The sequence below is a fragment of the Delphinus delphis genome, chromosome 7 (assembly GCF_949987515.2).
Source record: "Delphinus delphis chromosome 7, mDelDel1.2, whole genome shotgun sequence".
Classification (NCBI taxonomy): domain Eukaryota; kingdom Metazoa; phylum Chordata; class Mammalia; order Artiodactyla; family Delphinidae; genus Delphinus; species Delphinus delphis.
In genome coordinates, this window is record NC_082689.1 from 103,033,993 (window position 1) to 103,056,751 (window position 22,759).

Consider the following 22,759-nt stretch of genomic DNA (forward strand, 5'->3'; position numbering starts at 1 on the left):
GGGGAAAGGGGTGAGGTGAGAGGAATTGGGAGACTGGGATTGACACATAGACACTATTGATACTATGTATAAAATAGACAACTGATGGGAACGTACTGTATAGCACAGGGAACTCTACTTAATACACTGTGATGTCCTAAGTGGGAAGGAGATCCAAAAGGGAGGGGATATATGTATATGTATAGCTGATTCATTTTGCTGTGCAGTAGAAGCTAACACAACATTGTAAAGCAACTATACTGCAATAAAAATTAATTAATAAAAAATAATAAAGTTGAGATGAAATATTTTTTAAAAAGGAGAGAAGAGGCTGCTGATTTGGGCTGAGCTGGACTGAGCTGGTAGTTCCTGAAAGCAGCGTTCAGAGCCGGCAGAAGGGAAGACCAGGACAAGTCCTTAGTTTTCCAAATGCAATTAGCTGCCCTGGGGGATCAGCCAGTTGTTGGGGAACTGTGAGTCACAGCTCCCTCTTTCAGCTTCACACGCTCACATGTTTCAGACCAAAGGTCAATTTAAAGATCCTACCCTGTTTAGCAATTGGCTGATCACTCTTCAGAGAAAATGATTTCTGGATGGAACCTGGACAGGGTAACAATGAAGAGAAGCATGAATGACCCAAATTTCCAGTAAGTCAAAATAAAATCACTTCCTCATGAGGATGTGCAGCTGTGTTGGAGATCCTGCGATTCTTTCTTATAATTATGATTGTTTATGAAAAAACCTTCAGGGCCATTTCCAGTTGTAGATTCCCAACCTGTGGAAGTAATACTAGAAAATGCCCTTCCCCTTCTCCTGTCACCTTCCCTAAGGACACTCTTCAGCCTGCCTGGTACCCCAGACTTGGTAGCAGAAAATCATGAGGGTGAAGGTGAATTCACCAAAGTTGGACTTAAAGAAGGCTGGGAGGCCATCAGTGAAACGAATCGTCCATTAAGGCGGAGCAAGAACCCTTGATGTGGAGAAGAAGACAAGCTGGCGCTCGCTGGCAGGTGATGAGCAATTCATTAGTGCATCTTTTGCACTTCTTTTTTCAGAGTGAGGTAGATGAAGCAGCATGGTTTGGTACACAAAGCAAAGGATTCGGAGATAAGAAAACACAGTTCTAATGCTGGGACTACCATGACCTGAATTAGAGGCCTCAGCAAGTCTTCTCTGGGCTTCAGTTTCTCCACCTACACATAAAAGAAATTGGACTAGATCAGCGAGGGCAGACAGAGTTTCCCTTGCACGTCCCCTCCAGTTGACTGACAGTGGCTGCTGGGACACTACATTGAAAGAGATGCCAAGGCTGTATCCTGGCTCACTGAGAAAAAGTGCTGTGATCCATTAATGATGCCTGCCATGGGCACAAATAACAGTTGTGGTACGTGTGCCATGGATTTGCCATCCCTGAGGTGAATGAGCTTGGGGTTGTGTTCCACAGTGGTGGGATTCGGCAAAGCCTTTACAGAGTTAATCAGAGCCCAGAGAGAAATCATCCTTCCCTTCTACGAATCAACTTGAAGGTTCTTCAAGTTTAACTGCTCACCTCCCCACGCATGTCCAAATTGCTGGATCTGAAATGCCTTCTGCAGTCCCACATTGTCCCACATGTCCCAACACACACCTCACTCAGTCATAACCTTGCCCTGTCATTTAACATGGTGGGAGATGACACCCAGCAAAGAGGTGAATAGGAGCTGAAATATTTTTTCATAAAATCATATGACAAGGCCAAATCACATGACTAAAGGTAGCTAATGCGACATAAAGTGAAATGAGCCGTTGAATCAGGAATTCTGGATTGTAGCTCCAGACTTGCCCTCAACCTGAAGGCTCAGACACACCCCACTCCTCTGAAGGACCCCAAGTCCCCCCTCTTCCACCCCTTGTGGGTGATGTCCTCACTTGCCCCCTCTTCACTTGTTACTACTCTGAGATTGTGAAAGTTCCCTGAACTTTTTTATGGGAATTAATTACCCCTACAACTTCAGAGCTGAAATGGAACTCAACCTCTTCCCTTGGATAAGGAAACCAAGGCCTCAAGCAGAATGAGGCTTCTCCCAGAGACCTGAAACTGGGATAAAGTCGCTGGGCACCCAGGTGAGGAGGCCAGAGGTATTGTCCCCCCTGTGACACCCAGTCCCATCCCTATCTTACTCTCTCCTTGGATAATAGCTGCTCTTCCCACCTGGACTGGAGGTTCCTATGGGCAGGCAGCATTGTGCAAACAGCAACAAGATGTCATGGAAAGTGTACAGATTAGCATCTGTCTCCTGTCAGTGTTGCCACCCTCCCAGCTGGACTCAGCACAGCTGCCACCCCCTTTATCAAGCCATCTCCAAACCCTCATCCACAAGACAGAACAATATACTCCCTCCTGGACCTTATCCATCCTTCCTAACTCACAAATCACCCGGCATATGGCAATTTATGACTTGTCTATCGTCCTACTAGTCTGCGTCTCCTGGGAAGTTTCTTCTTCATGTTTCCTGTCCCCTAGTCTCCAGAGCCAACTGGAGTAAGGTCATGTCTTCAAACCTCAGTTTCCTCATCCCAACTAAAACAAACAAACAAACAAACAAAAAACACTAAAACTAAACTAAACTAAAACAAGAATAGCAACACACATCGAGGGCTGGGCAATCTCTCGTTTGCTGGCTCCATCACTATTTCCATTTCACCAGTGGAGCAACGGAGGCTTAGGGAGATTAAGCAACTTGCCTAAAGTTTCTCAACAAGTAAGAGCTGAAGCTGGGAGGGGACCCCCGGCAGGTGGAAGCCAGGGTCCCCTAATCACCACAATGCAGGCCAGGCCACCTCTGCCAGAACCCCTGACTGTGCCCACCCTGACAGATGGCTGTGGGAACACATGTGACCCCACCCCTCCCTCCCCCATCCAGGCCAGACATCACCACCCCACCCCCCACCCCCGCTGCCCAGCATGTCCCTGTAGGATTCATCTGAGTCCTTCTCAACTCTGACTTTGTCCCATCACAGTCCAAACTCAAAGGCTCCAGAGAGATGCAGGAGGAGATTTTTTTAAGGGGCTGGCACCTTTGGGCACTTAAGGTCCCCTTTCCACACTGCCGTCTAAAAGGAGGGATGTCCTAAAGGGTAAGACCCTTTGTTTCAAGGCAATGGGGACCACACGACCGCCCAGGGAAGCATAGGCTGGAACTAGAAGATGCTTTGTAAAGGGTTTGAAGAAACTCAGAGCATGCTTGGCTGTAGTGAGAGCTCAAGGCTGGCAGTGCCCCAACCAGCCTACAGCTCCCCATGCACCTACGTCCCCCTGCCCAGAGCAGTTCCCAACGAGCACATCTGTCATCTTGATGGGAGAGGAAGAGGCAAGGAGGAGTGATAGGCAGGTGCCTGCTACATGCCAGGTGCTGGCTAGAGTTCATGTGTGTCCTCAAAGTTAGGACCACCCTTGAGGTGGGTGTTGTTGGACCCATTTCACAGAGAAAACAGAGAGGCTCAGAGGTGAAGTGACTTCCCCAATGACTCTCCCAGAGGACAAAGGCGTCCTAGGGTCATACCCCCTGTTCACCTCTTTCCAAGCATGGGGACAGTTTGGGGTAGCGGCAGGGTAATGGTCAAGAAGGCTGGTGTGACGAGAATCTGCCCATTCTAACCGGGCAGAAAGTGATCCTTCCCTGCAGCCTTCTTCTCTCTCCCTCTCCCACCCCCTCTCCTCTTAGGTATGGCTTGGCTGTAGATGTACAGGCAAGTGAGAAGCATGTCTAAGTAAAAAGTGACCCCAACAGACCCTCTGATCCCGAGGCCTCGAGGCGAGAGGAACAAGTGGGCTGCAGCGGCGACCACATTCAAGGAGGGGCAGCCAGAGGCAGGCCAGGACTGAGGAGGAGGTGAACTTGGATTCCGCGCTTCGGCCAGGAGCTTCTGAAGCCGCCCCGGGCTAACTGCCACGTGCCTGAGTGAAGTTAATAAAGTTGCATCCTAATAGCCTCCGAGGTCTCCTGGGCTGAAGTCCCCGAGGGGTCCAGGCATCAGGAGGTGCTTTGTTCATTTATTTTGGCAAGTTTAGCTCTGTGTGCTTCTCACTGCCCTTCCCCGTCTTTCGCAAGCTTAATAAAGTCTTCGTAATGAGGCTCTCCTTCAGTGAGGCTGTGCAGAAGCCACTGAGAAATGGGGCAAGAGTGACAGGTTTTTTCTTTTTCTTTTTTGAAAAAGAATTATTGTGTTTGCAACAGAGAGAAGTAAGGACTAATGAACTTCTACTCCATTTAGAGGCTACAGTCCCCGTTTCTATAATGTATCTCTTCTAGGGGCAACCCATTTCTACTCGATTATTTCCAGGTCTAGCTCTTACACAGTCACTCTCAGGAAGTGGGGCTCGGGAAGTAAAGACACGACATCCCCGAGAGCTGGGCAGAGGCTTTGATATCCACTCAAGGGTAACACCTGCTCCGTCTGTGTGGCTAGCCCTATGCTAGATGCTGGTGAAAACCACGAAAGAAAGAGAGGGGGCAGAGGTGGAGGCCATTGCTTGGCCCTCCCAGGATGAGTGGCAGAAGGTGAGGTCCATGTACCTCGGGGAACAGCGCACAAAGCCTACACTCAAGGCTGGCCTGATGGTGTAGTCAGTAAGGGCAGCTGTGACTCACTGCAGGGAAAGGACTTTGGAGCTAATGTTCCTCAGGGAAAGCTTCCTGGAGGAGGGTTCTGACTTTGGTCCTGAAGGAAAGGGGAAAAGAATGAGAACTACTATTTGCTGAACATCACGTTAGGTATATTACCTTATCCACCCACTCTATGAGGGAAGTATTGAGATTATCTCTATTTTCATAGATGAGGAAAACGAAGCCCAGAGAGTTTAAGCAACTTGCCCAAGGACCCACAGCAGCATCAGAACTTAAGCCCACAACCGTCTGACTCTAAAGCCCACACCTTTCCACTCTTCCTCATGGTCCTGGGGAAATTTAGGACTTGGATTAGCAAGAGAGATTTAGGGAGAAGTTCACAGAGAGAAAAAGGTTTAAAAAAAAAAACATGAAAAAAAGTTGAATGTTCAATCTCAAAGGATGAAAGTCAGTGTGCCTGCAAACCAATTATAAATTCTAAAACGAGAACCCAGCTGAAGCTCAAAGAAAATTTCTTCCATCAAAGACAGCTCTGCTTTACCTGTTGCATTAATTTCCTCAGGTTCTCATAACAAAGTACCACATCAGAGTGGTTAAGACTACAGTAATGTATTTTCTCATAGTTCCGGAGGCCAGAGTCTGAAATCAAGGTGTTAGCAGGGCCATGTTCCCTCCAGAGGCTCTAGGGGATAATCCTTCCTTGCTTCTTCCAGGTTCTGGTAGCTCCTGACATTCCTTGGCTTGTGGCAACATCACTCTGATCTCTGCTTCCATCTTCACATGGCCTTTCTCCTATGTCTCTCTGGGTCTCCTCATGTTCTATCTTTTATAAGAAAACTGGTCATTGGATTGAGGGCTCACTCCAATTCAAGGTGGTCTCATCTCAAGATCATACCTATATCATAATTACATAATTATTATGTAAGATCATAATTATGTAAGATCATACTTACATCTGCAAACACCCTATTTCCAAACACAGTTCCATTCACGTACCAGGAATTAGGATTTGGACATATCTTTGGGGGAACACAGTTCAACCTACTACACTTGCCATGTTGAAAATTTAACTGAATCCATTTCACCCAGTGAGTGTACAGTAACCAGACCTATAAAGCAGTTTAATAAGGGATTAGTGAACTCCCGGTAGAAGGTATGGAATACCTCCTCCCCAGGGGAGAGCAGAACATATGGGGCAACGTCCATGACCTCCCCTCCCTCCGTTGGAACCACAGTCAAGGGGTGTTGTGACTGGTCTTACGGGTACTGGACATACTTTTCCTTCCATCCTCTGTAATGTCTTTCAGATGTATACCTTCCAGGCAGCATGGCAGGACAAAAAGAATGAGCCTCAGAGTTAGATGAGCTGGGTTCAAATCCCACGTCTGCCAGTTACTAGCTCTGTGATCTTGTAAGTCATCTACCTGCTTTAGCTTCAGTTTCTCCAGCTATAATGCAGAGAAATAACAGAACCTTTCTCATCAGGATGTCATAAGGGTTGACAAGGCAACCCTCGCAAACTTTCTGCACCTATTCTATACCTATTGGACCTTTATCTTATATATCCCTGCAGCTCTAGCACCTAGTACTGAGCTCTGCCCATCCGGAGCAATGGCAGGCGATTCCTGAAGGATGTACATATAAACTGAATCAGCTGCAGCCCTAGAATCGTGAAAGGTGGTAGATGCTATGGGTTGGTTTCTCAACTTCCTTTGCTCCCTACTTCTTTACTTCTTAAACTGCAGAGGATGGAAAGCTAAGAAATACACTTCCAGAGGGCTTGACCGCTGTTGTACTGGATGTAATTTGGGTTCTGTCAAGATTTGGAAGGCTCCTTTCGATGTTTTCCCCCTTCCCCTTCCCTTTCCCCCAAACCAACAAGGAAAATCATGGAGAACAAGGAAATTATACAGCAGGGTTCCAGAGTCTCCTTTTCAGTTTCCTGAGTATCGAGAGACATGTGAGACGGAGGCAGCTTCCTGATTCCTGATTCCTGACACCAGGATCACGGGGACTCCATGGTGGTCGAGACAGTCCCTCCCCTGTGGGGGGGGGTAGTTTGATAGTGCGGTGTTCCAGGACTCATTCCTGGAGGCCCAACCTAGACCCTACTCCTCCTGCCTTTCCCGTGATTATGTAAGCATCTAATTCCTTCTATGAGATTCTTCCTGCTCAAAACATAGATATGTGTATTCTTTAGCTTAATACCACACTGACTCGATTACTGTAGCTTTATAGGAAATCTTGAAATCGAGTGCTGTGAATCCTCCAAGTTCATTCTTCTTTCCAAAAACCATTTGGCCAGTGCATGTGCTTTGCTATTCCACACGTAAATTTTAGAATCAGCTGGTCAGTTTCTACAAAAAAAAAAAAAAAAAAAAAAAAGGCCTCTTGCCATTTTGAATGGGATCATATTGACACTTCCTGAAAATATCTAGAGTTGATTTTGCTTCCTGTTCTCTATCCAGTCTGACAAAGGCTCTTCCCTGGACCTTAATTCTGGGCTGCCCCCTCCATTCAGTTCACCTGGGGTCCCTGTTCAACTAACGACAAAGATATGAGCTCTTTTAGCCTCTCCCCCAGTCCTGAGCCATTGGCTCCAATGGGCAGCTACTGAAATACACCTCTCCATTTATTCTTGGTGATGTATGCCTCATCCCCCATCCCCCTCTCTCATTGCCTGACACTCCATTTTTCTTCCCTCGCCTGGCATCCTCCCTCTTCTGAGCCCCTAATGCCGCCTATCACCTCAGCTTAAGATTAAAAGACCTTTATGCAGATTTATTTTTGCACAAGGAAGTACAGCTCTATCCATTACCCTCATTTCCCTCTCCCTCCACCCACCCACCACACTGCCAACCCAGTTCCCTGCCCCAATACACAAAGCCACAAACACTCTCCCCCAGTCCTAGAGAAAGAGATGACCAAATCCTTCCTCTTCTAGCCTCCAATTGCAGGCTTCCACAGTTGGGGAAATTATAAGGTGTGAGGCCTTAGAAAGTTCATAAACTTTTATGCAGATTGGTTTTAGTCTGGTTTAAATTAGGCAACAAAATAGAATTTGCAGATGTTCTATTTGGAATTAACTTGGCTACAGAGGAAAGGCTACTAGGAGGAGTTGGTAATGGGGCTATTTTTACATCCCAGAAAGGGAGTCACAAAAAGCATATGGGCTTGATTAGAAGAGAAGAACCTGCTGGCTGGCGCATTAAGAAGACTGTTCTCATTTATTCTGGTTGAGGACACACAAAGGTGCAATGAAACATTCTCAAGTCACTGGGAAGATAAAGGGCCAGGGCAATGGTGTTTTGTTCCCAGCAGTCAGCTAAAAGCAGCGCGAGGATTTGGGGCAGATGTAAGGAATTCTTTGAATATAAGTCTGATGCTTCTCAAGCTTTAATGTGTGTTTAATGAATCCAGAGTAGATCTTATTAAATGCAGACTGCGATGAGTAGATGATGCCATAGCTGCTGGTCCACAGGCCACGTGTCATGGAGCAAGGCATTAGGGGGCTAAAATGGAGCTAGAAAAGAAGATCCACTTACACCAGTGTTTCTTAAGGACCTTCCATGGATCAGACCCATATCCAAAGGCTGGAGTGGGGGAGACCAAGAGGGAACATGTGAAAATTGGACATTAGCAGAATCTCCAGTGAAAGTGAAGTATGGATAAATGACTAAACAAAATTCAATAAATGGGTCATAGATCTTTGACTCAAAGTGCTACAGGGACCCTGAAGAGGGACCGGCTAATTCCGTGGGAACAAAAGGAGGTTCAAACAAGCCAGGTCTTGGAGATGATGGTGTGTCAGGGAAGAGAGGGAAGGGCATTCTTTGTGAGAGGAAGAGGATGTGCAAAGTCCCAGAAGCCACGAAAAAGCCACAACATGTTTAGGAAACAGTGAAGTGGGTGGAGCACATGGTGGACGAGAGAAGGGCTAGAAAAATATAAGGAAGCCAAACTGGAAAGTCCTTAGAGCCTTGCTAAGAAATCTGAAGTTAGGGCAAAAACAAAGAGTAGCTTGGGTTTATGTCAAGGGTGAAAACTGCAGAGGAGGGGATGAGATGCCTTCATCCTTGATTAAGATGAGTTCTTAAACAGGATTATTGCTGAAAACAGAAAGCCCTGATTTCTAGACTTTGCTAATTTCTGTGGTGTAAATATGTCCCCTCAGCTCATTTCAAGATACCAAATGACATCGTTGAACTGAGTTGGGCAGAAATGCTAACAATAGGCTCTTGTGAGTGGATAAGAGTCAGATCCCTCACACCACTACATGGAAGGCCTCCAGGCCTGACTACGGTCTGTGCGTGGGTATTTCTGATAGTGCCGTTGGCTTCCTGGGTTGTATTGTCAATGTCTCTTTCTCCCATTTTATTCTAAGATCCTCTACTATCTTACTCTAAGCCACCATTATCAATGGTGTAACTCTTTCAGCAGCCTCCTGTCTGTTCTTACACTTTCTTCTCTTGTTCCCGCCCAGATAGGGTAACTTCTTAACACACAATCTTACCAGGTCAGTCCCTGGGTTTAAAACTTTCAGTGGTTTTCCATTTCTATTAGGATAAAGTCCAAACTCATCACCACTGCCCACAAGGCTAGTTTTGACTCGGCCCCTGCCTGCCTCTCCAGCTCCATCAGGACCACTCCTGGTTCAGCCACACTGACCAGCTTTGGGGTGTTGGCTGAGCCAAGTTCCTCTTCAACTCTGGGGCCTTGCAGTGCTTTGCCTCTGTCTGCAAGGCTCTTCCTCCCCCACTGTCTCCTTAGGTAACCCCTACTCATCCTTCAGGCCTCACTCAAAGATTTCTTCCTCAGAGATACCTTCAGTGCCCACCCCATCACCACTATTGCTGTCTACCATAGAACCCAGACTTTTATTTTGAAGTGCTGATCCTGTTTGTAATCATACATTTATATGTGCGGTCCTTTGTCTAACATCAGCTTCCCACAATGGACTGTAAACTGATGGAGAACAGAACCATGTCGGTCTTACGCCCCATCAGATATTCAGCATTTAGCATAGAGCCAAGCACGTGGTAGAAAATAAATGTTTCTTTTTAATTGAATTAACACATTAATGGTCTATAAGCCCAAAGAGATAAGCAATATCTTCATGATGGCCATTCCCAGCATTAATCTTTCCAGAAAGAGGAGGAACCCCAGAGAGAAAACTAGAAGTAAGAGGGAAGGCATGAGACCACAAGGGAGGCACGTGTCTTTCCCTACATCTAGGGCTTCCCTGTCTTGAACTTGGACTTTGAGGAATCCAGGAGTCTAGACACATGTCCTGGGTGTAGGTGCTGAGGAGGTGTGCACCCGTGAAGACGGTCACACCTATAATTCAGGTCCCCTAAAGGCCCTGGTTTATTCCCCGGACTTGGAAAGAGTGGATGCATTTAAGCTGGTTAAGCGGAAATCAGGAAGCCTTGAACCTAGCATCTTCTACTTTTGTGATGGGATCAGGAAAGGAATGTATTTTCTGTCTATGTTTTGGTCAAAGGGTAAAAAAGGAAGCAGCAGTCGTCCTTAAGGTACTACTAAGTGGTGGTGTGGGGAATTAGCAGGAGAACCCAGGAGGATGCTGAATCTCAGGACCAGGACAAGACGTAGAGCTCCTGGTCTCACGACGGCCAGCCAAGTGCAGACTCCCTCCAGGCCCAACCTTGAAGGATCTGGTCCTGGTTTTGATGAGGCATGACAGGAAATGTCTTTATGGTCCCGTGGCCTACGGTTTCTGATCCTCCAGAGTAAGGGCTGTAGATCCGTGAGAGTTGCTGCATTCAGGGTCAACATTAAGGGGCCAACTGTAGACGCAGGGCCTCGGGCCATGACCTCTGAAGGAACTATGCACTGGCCTAGCCAGGGTGGCTGGATTGTTCCTGGGAAACAAGGAAACTAGGACCCATCAGGAGCTCGCATGCAGTGATGGCAAGGCAAAGACGGACATGGATGGTCCTGGAGAGCGGCAGGCAGATAGGCCAGACCCTGTGGCTCTGCTAGGAATCAGAGGACCGTGAACTCCGACTCCCCACACCCATCACGCAGCTCTGGCTCCCCCTCTGTCCGGGGAGGTGGGCTGTCAGTCCCTGCAGGGAAGGAGAGACCAAAAGGGAGCCCACGCCTTCCCAGAGGCTGCCCAGAGGTCCTGCCATAGGGACCCTAATCAGCTCCTCTCTCACTTCCAAATCACTTCACTCATCCGATGCTGACATTCCAGCCCACTTTTCTTAAAGTCTACACCGCATAACTCTGCAGTGTATATCATTCTGGATTTTTCTCCAATCCGTTCACCTCCAGAGTAGGATGTATGAAGAAAGAATAGGAAATTCTACTTGTGTTTTTATCTGGCTAAAGAGTAACACAACCTTTGCAAATAGCTAATTCAGGATTTGGCATTGTTGCCCCTCACTAGTTCATTAAGTCAGACCCTCAGGCTCACAGTATGGTGGGAATGATGATGACTCCCTCACTCCTCTGATTGTTTCAGCATCTTGTGACATTACACAGTATATGTGGACGTTATGGATTACATCATCTTAAGTAGTAGAATATTTACAACACTTTGTAATAAGATGTGGAGTGACCATGAATATCTTTTGTACCCTAAGAGGAGTGTAGGTTATCTCTTGGCAAAGTATTTTGTTAAAAATAATCGATTTTAACATGAGTTATATAGTCTTCTTTTGCAAAAAAAAATTGTTCTAAATTTGCTGGACTTTTTTGTTACGAAACTGGCTCTCATACTGTAACAGCTGGAATATTCTTTTTTTTTTTTTTTTGCAGTGTGCAGGCCTCTCACTCCTGTGGCCTCTCCTGTTGCAGAGCACAGGCTCCGGATGCGCAGGCTAAGCAGCCATGGCTCACAGACCCCAGCCGCTCTGCAGCATGTGGGCACGTGGGATCTTCCCGGACCGGGGCACGAACCCGCGTCCCCTGCATCGGCAGGCGGACTCTCAACCACTGCGCCATCAGGGAAGCTCTGGAATATTCTTAATTAAAAAAAAATCTATCTTTTCCAGGTAAAAGTAATATTTTAACAAGGAGTGATAAATAACTTGTTTTGCCAAAGTAACATATGCTATAGCAAAAGTACTTTGAGCACAGATGTTTGGAGATGTATCCATTATTGTGTAATTTTCTTCTTCAAGATAATATATGTAATACTTTTTCCTTAAAATGCTCTAGTATTTGCATACCTAAAAAAAACTTGGAAACAAGTTTCTAACCTATTTAAAAATTCTCTGAAAGGAGAGCTTCAGTAGATCTTGAACCCATTTGTTAAAAATACAACTTTTGATTAGCTTACAAGAATTGACATTAAGGAAGATGGAAACTGACTAGCTGACTAGGTGAATTTCAATAAAAACCTTTGCATAATTGCTGGATGGGATTTTTTTTAAATGAGTATCTTGGTTTAGTAAGCATAGCCAACATTGCATTTCTTCCATTTGGATTTCTATGTCTTTATAAAGATTCTTTTTTCAGCTCTGACAACCATTAAAACTAAGTATTTTTTTAAAAGCTAAACTTAGGACCAGAACTTTGAATCCAATGGTCTATCACAAAGGGTTAAACCAACATTAAAACATATGCAAATACATTTTTCTAAAACTAATAATAATTTTGAAAGAGAACAAAATGTCTTTTGCCATTAATAAATAAAAATAACTTTTTCAATACTAAAAAGTATTACTTAATGCACCTTTATTGCATCCCCTTTTGTTTCTATAAGTATTTAGTTTCCTTTGCATTTATTTCTTTTTATATTTAGTTCCTTTTGTCACATTGATAAATACAATCTTTTAAAATTTTATTATAAGTATTGACACTCCTTACTTTGTTTTTAGCTCACTCTCATTAGTCTCTAACTTTGTGTATGTTTTATCCTGAATATAACACTACTGTAGAAAGAGATACATATGGTTTATAAATAAGTAATCATAATGGGGGACTGATGGGGCTGCATGATCAAAAGTGTATAGTGATCACTCTTGTTTCATGTGAATGCCTGCTTCACCAATAGACTGAAGGCTCCTTGGTGACAGGGAGAGTGACATAATTCTTCCACCACTTCTCTATCCCACCCAACACCTGGCCACTGCTGGTCAGGAAACATTTGTTGAATGGAGGGATGACAGATCAGTACAGTCAGCAAAGGATGAATACAATTGTCGAGGAGGCTTGGAAGATGCCCTCCCCTCCTTGGAATTCCACTTGCCTGGGAGTCAGAAGACCTGTGCTCAAGTCATAGCTTTGCCACCAACTTCTTTAGTGACTTTGGTAAAGGTATTACTAATTTTTTTTCTTAGCTACAAAATTAAGTTTCTCAAACTTCAGGCCTTTATGTACCGAAAGGATTTTTGCCATTTCTTAGCCTCTGATTAACCTAATACTTCTCTTTTTTAAAAACTTACTTTTTCACAAGCCTTACCTTAAACAATAGCCTCAAATCATGGGATTAATGAAATAGTTACTTTTGTCTACTACACATTAAAATAAGTATGTAACTATTAAAATATAAAATGTTCATAGTCTTGTTAGCCAGAGCGTATGCACCATTCTTTGGAAAACGTGGAGCCAGATGGTATTTCTAAGGTCCATTCAGCTCTGAGCCTTATGAGTCCATAATTCTATGAATGGGGAGATCCCCGGCTTCCTTGGGGCTCTACAAGTCTGGGCACCAAGTTGGGACTGAGTCTCCCACCTTATTTCCAAAACTCAGGAAACACTTCCTGTTTTCCATCTGGATCATGACTTCAGACAAACTCTTGAGGATAAAAGTAGGATTACTTTTATTTCCATATGACAAGCTCTGTCACATCGAACCACTCCAAACCAGAGCAATATGATACTCTATTCATGAATCTCTGATGATTTCTTCTTAAATTTCAACTTTTAATGCAAATCTTCCTTTCCACCCACAAGCACTGAAGCAACAGTCAAAGTAGTATTGCCAAGACTGTGGACTCTATATGCGAAGTGACAAGGGGACTGGTTTAGAATCAGGGGACTGGTTTCTGGGTCCAATTTTCCAGCAACTTTTCAGCACTGTCACAATGGGCAAATCACCTAAAGTACCTCAGACGTGAGTGGATCTGTGACTGGTCCCGTCCCTTGTGCAAAGGATGGAGACACATATGACTATTTGAGCGTGTGCACACGCTGCTGCTGTTACTCATACGACAAACATGGCTCTGCTCCAGGGCCTGCGCTGAGCACGGGGGACACAGCAGCAGTCAAAACAAAGAGCTCTGCCCCCATGGAACTTACATTCTACTAGGAAGAGTCAGACAATGAAGATACTATGTCATCAAACAGTGGGGAATTTTAGGAGGTGGAGAAAAATAAAGTAGGGTGGGGGGATGGGGGATACTTGACAAGAATCAGAGACTCATTCTTCCCTGGACTGCAATTCTCCTGCATAACCTTCCTATCAGCTCCCTTGCTTCTCCCTCCACACTCTCCCCCAATTCCTAAGCCCCCCATGAGTCAGGCCCCATTACTCAGTTCACAAGTAGTAGCATGAACCTTCCACCAGCCCCCAGACCCAGACATTGTGATGTTCCCCATCTGGTCCTTGTCAGACAAGCTATTAGCCTGGCCCTGAACTAAACCAAGCCAGACCTGGAACCTCAAATCTAACCACAGCTAAAGCAGAAGCCCAAGCAGCCTGCTTGTAGGACCTGAGTAAGTCACTCGGCTTCTCTGGGATGTCAGGTCTCCTTTTCTGTGAAATACAGAGGTGGGACTAGGTTATTTCTAAAGGCCTTTCTAGTACTAAAATTCCTCAAGTGTAATTATCCACCACAAATAATAATGCAAAAAATATTGAGAGAAGTGGATTATACCCAAACCCTGATGATGCTCCTAAGACCCTATAATGACATTAACCCTGAAATGGGGGCAGAAAGTGGAATTGATGTAGCCCCCAAAGCCGTCGCTGACCTAAGAGATCTTGGGAAAATATTCCCTGTAAGACATACAACACGACAACACCGAATTCCTGTCATCTGCCAAGCACTGTGCTAGATATTCATTTAATGGTCCCCAGGGTCCTACAAGAGCTGGCTTAGACCTTCACAGCCCTTTATACAAGATGAAGGTCCAAGTAGATTCTGCCAGCTCCTGCCCTTCCCGGCTCCACAGTGCCTCCTGCCTGTCCAGAAGAGGGCAGAGTTTCTGGGCCAGAGGTCATACACTGGAGGCCTGCATCTGGCCCACAGACATTTGACTTGACCCACACGTGCAGTTCACCTGTACCGTATTTTCAAAAACTATTAAATTGTTAACAGCTAATTTCACACTAAAAAAAAAAAGACTTTTTTTTTTTTGCAAAAATCTGAGACTTCAGCCCACACTTATATCTGGCACTGGCTGGATATGGGCCACAATAGCCCCATGAGACAAGGCATGTGCATTTGCCACAGACTCCACTACTCTCTATTGCCTCTGGGTCAGCCCCCTTCACTCACTGAAAATACTTACCTGGACTAGTTCCAGACTCCTGTCCTCTGTTCCAGACTTCTGTCATGCCAGGATCCAATGAGTAATGGGACTCTGAAAGGTTCTTGGCCAAGTGAGCTGTAGTGAATGTACATTAGATTTATGTAGAAGCCAGAAATGAAAATAATAAGAGCTGCCCTCCATGGAGTGCCCACCCCACCAAAAGCCTGTGCAAAGTGCTCTCTCACTGGTCATTTCATCTTGTCCTCATGGCAACCCTTAGTAAACTTCGTTTCCAAAAAAAGGACATAGAAATTCAAAAAAAGGACATAGAAATTCATTTCATCTTGTCCTCATGGCAACCCTTAGTAAACTTCGTTTCCAAAAAAAGGACATAGAAATTCAAGAGAGGTTAAGTGACTCGTCCAAGGTCACACTTTTGATATTTCAAGCCTAGACCAACCCTACTCTGCCTTAAGCCAGACTTCCCCTCATCCCCACACCTTGCATTTGTCTAGTCCTTTTGACTTTTCCAAGATGTGACCTCTGGCTCCATTATCAAAATCAGGATGTTGTTCTAAACTAAATGATGTTTGAAGGGGTCAACCAGATATATTTACTCTCTTGTACTGATGGCGAGGGCAGAGGCAGGGCTAGAGGCAGACGGAGATCGCCTGGCAACAGTTGAGCCATGTCAAATTTGGGAGTGTTTGTGAGACTCATTAACAAGCACGCCTGTGTCTTTTGCAAGACTTCAGACATTCCAGGCCACCAGGCTGATCAAACCAATTTAACGGGGCTAGAGGTGAGGGTGAGCTCAGATTTGCTCAATGTTAGGCTGTGTCAGCACCACTGCAGCAAGGAGAGAATTAAAGAAAACTGCAAAATGAAAACTGCACATGTTGCTGGTGTTAGATTATCCTGCTGTTTCCTGGTTTGTTTTTGTGACAGATGATCCTCTAGAACCAGCTCTCGGCCCCGATCACAATGGGAGAGTTGTCCTTTGATTCAGCCCGTCCTTACTGAGGGTCGTTCTGTGCGGGGTATGTGCAGCAGACGACTCAGACGTGATGCCTGCCCTAGGAGAGACTCCCGTGCCACTGGGGACAGACAGACGTGGAAGCAAAGTGTTCTGGGCGCCCCTCTAAAACTCTGAATGAGGAGTTGGGTCACTTGGCCATGAGTTTTGTGACCACTCCGGGGCTCACTTTTCCTCTCTCCACAAGGGTGACAATGTGATACCTACCCCACAAGTTCATTGTGAGAATGACCTTACTGGGCACCAACAAATCTTAGCTCTTCTCTTCCCGATCAAAAGGGAAATTGGAGGGCGAATACTTCCTTTGTCCTCTCACCTCACCCCAATGAAGCTTGACACCTTGGTAGATGTCCCTGGGGCACTCAGAAAATCCTCAGGCCTTGGGATCTAAGGAAAGATGCTACGACCCAAGATCTCAGCATCTCGAAGAAGAGACTCTGAAGTCTGAAGAACAAAAGAGGAAGGTCCTAAAAATAGCTAAGGGGAAAAAAAGAGGTGAGGGGGTTCAGGGGCCTTTTGCAAAAAATATCCAGAAGGGTAGATGTCGATTTCAATTCAGTTACACATCTAGCTTTTGAGTGCGCGCCTCCTCAGCTATCAGGGTGGGAGTCACAAAGATGAATCACAGCCTGCCCCCTCTCCAAGCGGTTAGACTCTAGATTCGTGAGACCTCTGGGATCCAGCCCCTAGTCAGTCAACTTTGTGCCTTGCTTACCATGCAGACGCCCGGTAAGGGTTTGATAAAGGTGTGACTAGACTCCTGGTACCTTCTCTGTGTTCTTCAAAGCCTACCCACCACTATATCCCTGCTCCATCATCACGCATGTCTCCCCACCTGAAGCCACCCCGGGCCCTGCAAACCCCTCAGACTCCCTAGGATCACACTCTATACCAAGCGCTTTGAGACCAAAGTTGATTCTGCCTGTACAGTACACGAACTTTCACTTGCCAGCACACAGTAGGAGCACAATGAAAATTAACGAATTAAAGCTCCTTGAGAGCAAGGACCGTGTATTTATCTACGTCCCAGGCCTATTTGGTATGTTAATAAATTCTTGTAGCTGAGCTGTGAGGTTGCCACACACAGAGAACACGAAGCAGCCTGGGAGAAGGAGAAGACAATGTCAGGAAGTGGGCCTCAAGGCCAGAAGTGGCACTGGCCGTCCATCCCAGGGCGGACCCACGTGGTCACACACAATGGCTCAACAGCCAGAGCGCCTGTTAAAAAGACCAGCCCTCTGCCTCCTTCCGCAGCTCAGAACCCCAGGCTGTACCTGCCCGCGGTCTCAGCCGCTGCCCTGCCCAGTGAGTGCAGAGCAAACGTTCTGTTGGTGAACAATGCTGAAACCTGAACCTGCTATGGGCGAAAAGTCCCAAAGAGGGAAAATGGTTGTTTGCCAAGGGATGCTTTTCAAAGCACGCATTTGAAAAGTTTAGAAGGATGGGTCACAACCCTTAGCCTTTCCCCTCTTAGGATCAGGACGATAGTAACTGAAGGATAGCTTTAGAATTTTTCCCAAATTCAGCGGCATTAATCTATTTAATTCATTAGACAGACTAAGTCAACATCTTTCTGGTTTGCATATTTAAAGAAGAAATGTGAAACTGTTTACATTTTCTGGAACTTGGCACTCATTATTTTCCAGTGAAGTGATAAGATGTATAGCTCCAAAACCAAATTCAAGCCATTTAAGAAATTTCATGTCAAGCCCCTCAAGGCCAGGTTTGGTCTCACATAATTTTTCTGCTCAGGCTCAAGTCTAGGCGAGGAAGTGGCACAAGGACCACAAGAGCTCACAGACTTCTTAAGGCTGGATGGTCCTCCCACCCGGAAATTCTCTTCCGAAATGTAAGTAGCCGAGAACCTACCTACATTCTTAAATTCCAGTGAAAAAATATCTCATCCTGGTTGCGATGAATTTGATACTTTTGTGCTCTGTGCAATATGTGTGATACCGAATCCGTATCAGGATTTCTAACCCTAAACGTCATATGCATCCTGGAAAGAGAGTAATGTTTTGCTAATCTTTTTGAATTTATTGCATTTTCTATCTGGGAGTACTCGATTCTAACGCATCCACTTCTGGCCTTAAAAATCGCTCACCGTGCAGCCCTCGTGGCGCAGTGGTTGAGAGTCCGCCTGCCGAGGCAGGGGACGCGGGTTCGTGCCCCGGTCCGGGAAGATCCCACATGCCGCGGAGCGGCTGGGCCCGTGAGCCATGGCCGCTGAGCCTGCGCGTCCGGAGCCTGTGCTCCGCAACGGGAGAGGCCACAGCAGTGAGCGGGCCGCGTAGCGCAAAAAAAAAAAAAAAAAAATTCGCTCACTACATTGTTTGTCTATCTCGTAATGTTATCAATGGAGTCCGGTTATTTATTTGATGAAGAGCAAGGATTGTCCTCCGAGACCCCTTTCTCTGGTTCTTTAACAATTACAATAACTGAATCATTATGCTGGAAACTAAACTCCCATTCAAAATGAATTTTAGATTTTGTGCCTATGCTTTCTGCACACTGAATTGAAAGTTCATGAGTTTTATGACCCGATTGTGAGGGTGCAGACGAGTGCTAGGGAGGGGAGGGGGCATTCTCTTGGATTGTCATACAGAGAAATCACTGTATAAAATTTTAATTATCTATCTTGAAGTAATAATAAATGTTTGATGAGATAATAATGAGACACGCAGGGAAATGTTAATGAACGTGTGGAACATTAAGAGTTTAAATAAAGGAGGAAGCGGATCGCTCGGTAATCTGCTGTTACTATTCATGTGTTTGCGACAGTGTCCTGGAAGGACGCCTCGTGGTCTTCCTGAAGTCGGAATAATATTGTGTTTGTTTATGGTGGAAACAAAGATCTTTGCATATTTGTCCCCTGGCAAAACTGTTACCAAAATAACTCCTAGATTTCCCTGGGATCTGGAGCCCTGTCCTGAAGTTCCATTTCATGTTTTTCTCACTGGATCTCTGTGCTGGTTCCTACTTCCTTGTCGCTACCGTCCAGAGAGAACTTGCACAAGAATGAGGACGGTATCACAGTGTCGGAAGCCTCAGGTCGCTGACGTCGTCAGCAATCGAGGTGCTGGGGAGGTTCCCAACTTAATTTCAGCAAAAAATCAGAAGGTGTTTTCTCTTTCGGTGGCGTTGTTTACTTGGAAAAACACCATATAATTAAAACCACTTTATGAGTTGTTGCAAGAAGAGAAGTGATGACTCACGCGGCAAGATTTGTGGTTGGCGGGGAGTAGGGGGAGAGTGGGGGGTGGGGATTCTACTCAAGTGAGAAATAGAAAGTTGTGGCCAGATGGGACATTTGCAAATAGTTTTAATTTTTCCCTTATGCTTAGTGGGGCCTTACCCCACCCAGGACTCCAGGAAGAGGCAGAACCAGAAATAAGTAGGATGTGTGAGAGCCTTTATCTGCTGCAGGACCAAACACCTCCTCGGCATCAATTCTGAAGCAAGATTTGAGCAACACAAATGCCCTCGAATGTGGTAGAAAGAGGATGGGGGGAGGGAAACATTCAGAACTGGCTCCACGCAGACTTTACATTTGACTCTTGCCGAAATACTTAAAGGACCAAAAGGACATTTTCATCCGATAACAGAGGGATGGCAAACACTCCAAGTCTTACAGCAGCAGAGGTAACTTTCGGTAGGTACTTACCATGTTCTAAGGCCTATATTAAGCACATCACAGGTATTAGCTCATCTGATCCTCAAAACCCCAAGACATAGGTACTCCTACACCCATTTTGCAGATTCCATAACTCAAGGGTGGAGAAATTAAGAATTTGCCTCTAATCACAATGCCAGTAAGTGAAAGAGCCAGGATCAAAATCTAGTCTCTCTTAAGTTGAAACCTGTGGGTTCTCTCTGTGTGAGGCGGCACTGCCCCTCCAAGCCCTTCCCCTGCACTATTGGGGTGACATATTCCATGCATCAACATGGGGCACACCTCCGGCACCGACTGTGTTACGAGCCCTTCCAGACCCATATGTACTTGCTGCAGAGGTTGGGGACAGATGGCCACCTGAACTGTCAGAGGCCTCAGAGCGGAGTTTAGGGACCACCTTGGACAGACCCCTCACTTTGCAGACCAGGAAATGGGGAGGCCTCGTGTGGGTTGGGTGGGAGGGGGTAGGAGAGTGGAGATAGAAAAGATCTCCCACCTCACTGCCCGCTTTTCAGGACCTAATTGTTCTGGTCAACTTCATAAAATCACCTCTCCCGGCACACAATGTGTCAGAAGGGCTCTGCCCTTTAGAGCATCCAAGTAGGGGCTTGATGGGAGGAAGGGGAGGAAGGAAGAGAATAAGAGGAACTAAGAAAGAAAAAGGGAAGAAAGTAAGAAAGAAAAAGCTGTGCCTGAATTCAAACAAACCATATTCCGTTGGGACTGAATTCCTTTTTGTTTGCATGTACCACCGACTCAGCATTTCAGAGGGCACACCAACGGCATTCTCACACAAAGCTAAGTCAGACTCAGAATCCACCATTACCACTTACTATATCCAGTATGTAATTTGTACTTGACGGAGAGATATTTGGGGCCGTCTCCCCTCCCACTCCACCCTTCAGACTCCCGGCTCCACAGAGGGCGGTACGCCTCAACGCAACACGACCTTCGTTTTCAATCTTCTGATACCAGTGGCGGTTGGACGGCTGGAAAACTCCATCAGTCTCCTCCGAGGTCCTTGGGCCTGGACCCTGGTTCTCTGGCAAGAAAGCGGACACTCCTGGGTCCTGCTTTGCTGACATTCTGGAGCAAGGCCCAGAGCCCGGAGAGAAACGGGGAGCAGAGGACCCCAAGCCCTTCCTCCAGAGAGAGTTACCTCATCAAGGTTGGTGCCCTCCCTCCTCTCTAAAGTTAGAGACTAGCCCGGTGGACGCCGGCTCTGAAGGTGGCCACAGAGGCTGCTTTCCCTTCCGAGGCCCTCTCTGTACTGCCCACAGTGTATAGGCTGGTCCACGTAGCTGTTCACCAGGCCAGACAGGCAGGCTTTGCACACATGCCCCCCACCCAGGATCTGCAGAGCAAGCTGGGTGGTGATGAGGACATAATTTAAACTGTTGCCTAGTGTTCTCCTAAGCCATGGCCTACTTTGGGGGGGAGAACAAAAACAACCAAAAAAAACCCTTCATCTTCAGGCAACAGCTGGAAGGCTTGGATGAATGGTGTGGCTTCAATGTGGAGGGTCACAGAGTACTGATCTAAGGGCTGCGAAGTCTTGTTCACCCAACTGTTGACACTCAGTAAACGAACGGGGGCAGGCGGGGCTGGTGTGGGCATCTGAGGAGGAAGGCGCCCACCCCACCCCCAGCCAGAGAAAGAATAGGAAGCGACTTCTATTCAGGCTTCCCAGGGGTCCCGGCCCCCCTCCGGCCCCTTCCAAAGCCCTGACCAGGCCCTATCCCTGCCTCCAAGTTACCTTGTATTATAACAGGATTAAAGTATATTTAGCTCCTCTATTAGCATACTTTAGCCCCATTTTGGCCTACTTAAGGCTTCCGGCTGGCTTTGATCACTTTTGCGTTCTACTGGCCAACAGGAGGGCCTGGCAGGCCAAAAAAAAAAAGGTTGGGGGGAGGGGAAATCAGACTGTGAAATTATCCTAATGCTCTTCTCTTCCCTCCTTCTCTTGTTCCGAGTATTCTGTGGGCTTTCTTAAACGGCCCAGTTTACACCCAGAATGGGCAGGAAGAGAAGAGGGAGGTAGTAGGAACCAATAATAATTAGGTCTTAGTTGGAAGAGGAGAGAAAGGGTTTGAGCATCTCCTAAGAAAGGACGGGGGGGGGAACCCTATAATTTCTACAGTGTCTGCCTTTTTATTGCTTGCATTTGCATATAAATTAAATCCATATTGTAGCTTTAAGGCAAGTCCGGGCTTAGAATTCCACACAGCTCGGGGTCCCATTGTCTTACAACCAGTTCTAGGCGGCAGGGAAATGAAAAGGGAGGGGACAGCAGAGGAAGGAGAAAGTCAGCTTTGTAACGGTTTTAATTGCCTGTTTGTTTTCTCCGCCAATTACGGGCAAATTAATATTTAAACTTTGGGAGGCTGTGAGGAAGTGCTTACAAAATAGGATTCAGCCTCCGAGGTGTGCGGCCGGCTGTTTTCAGCCATCCTATGGCTGAAATTTCGTGGTGGTGAGATAAAAAAATCATCATCGGAATGAAGGAACAGCGTGGACCTAGATCCTGTTTCAATTTCTTCTCTCATGGTGCCCAGGGTGCTGAGATGCCCCTGTGCTTCTGGAATGACCCAGGGTTGCCGGGAAGGATGCCGACTGGGTGTCCCTCGCTTTCTTCAGTTTTCCTGTTGACCGGAGGTCTGGCCCAGTGACACTCAGCTGTGTGACAAGCGGCCTCAGGTTAAATTCTGATTCGGTGACGTGTTGCCAGGGAGCCCTCAGATGCTGGGTGAAGCCACTTTCAGAAACCCACATGCCTTCCTAGCAAGCACCCCAGGACAGGAGTGATCTCGCAGGTCTGCGAGGGACATGGTGGGAAAGGGCCACCCTGCTCTCTTAAAACTATTCTGAAATACTGGGGAGGAGTGGACTTCTCCCTTGATGTTCAGCCTGGTCCAGCCATGGAATGGAAGCACGTTCTAGGGAGCCCCTGAATCAAAAAGTAATCATTTAGGGGCTTCCCTGGTGGCGCAGTGGTTGAGAGCCCGCCTGCTG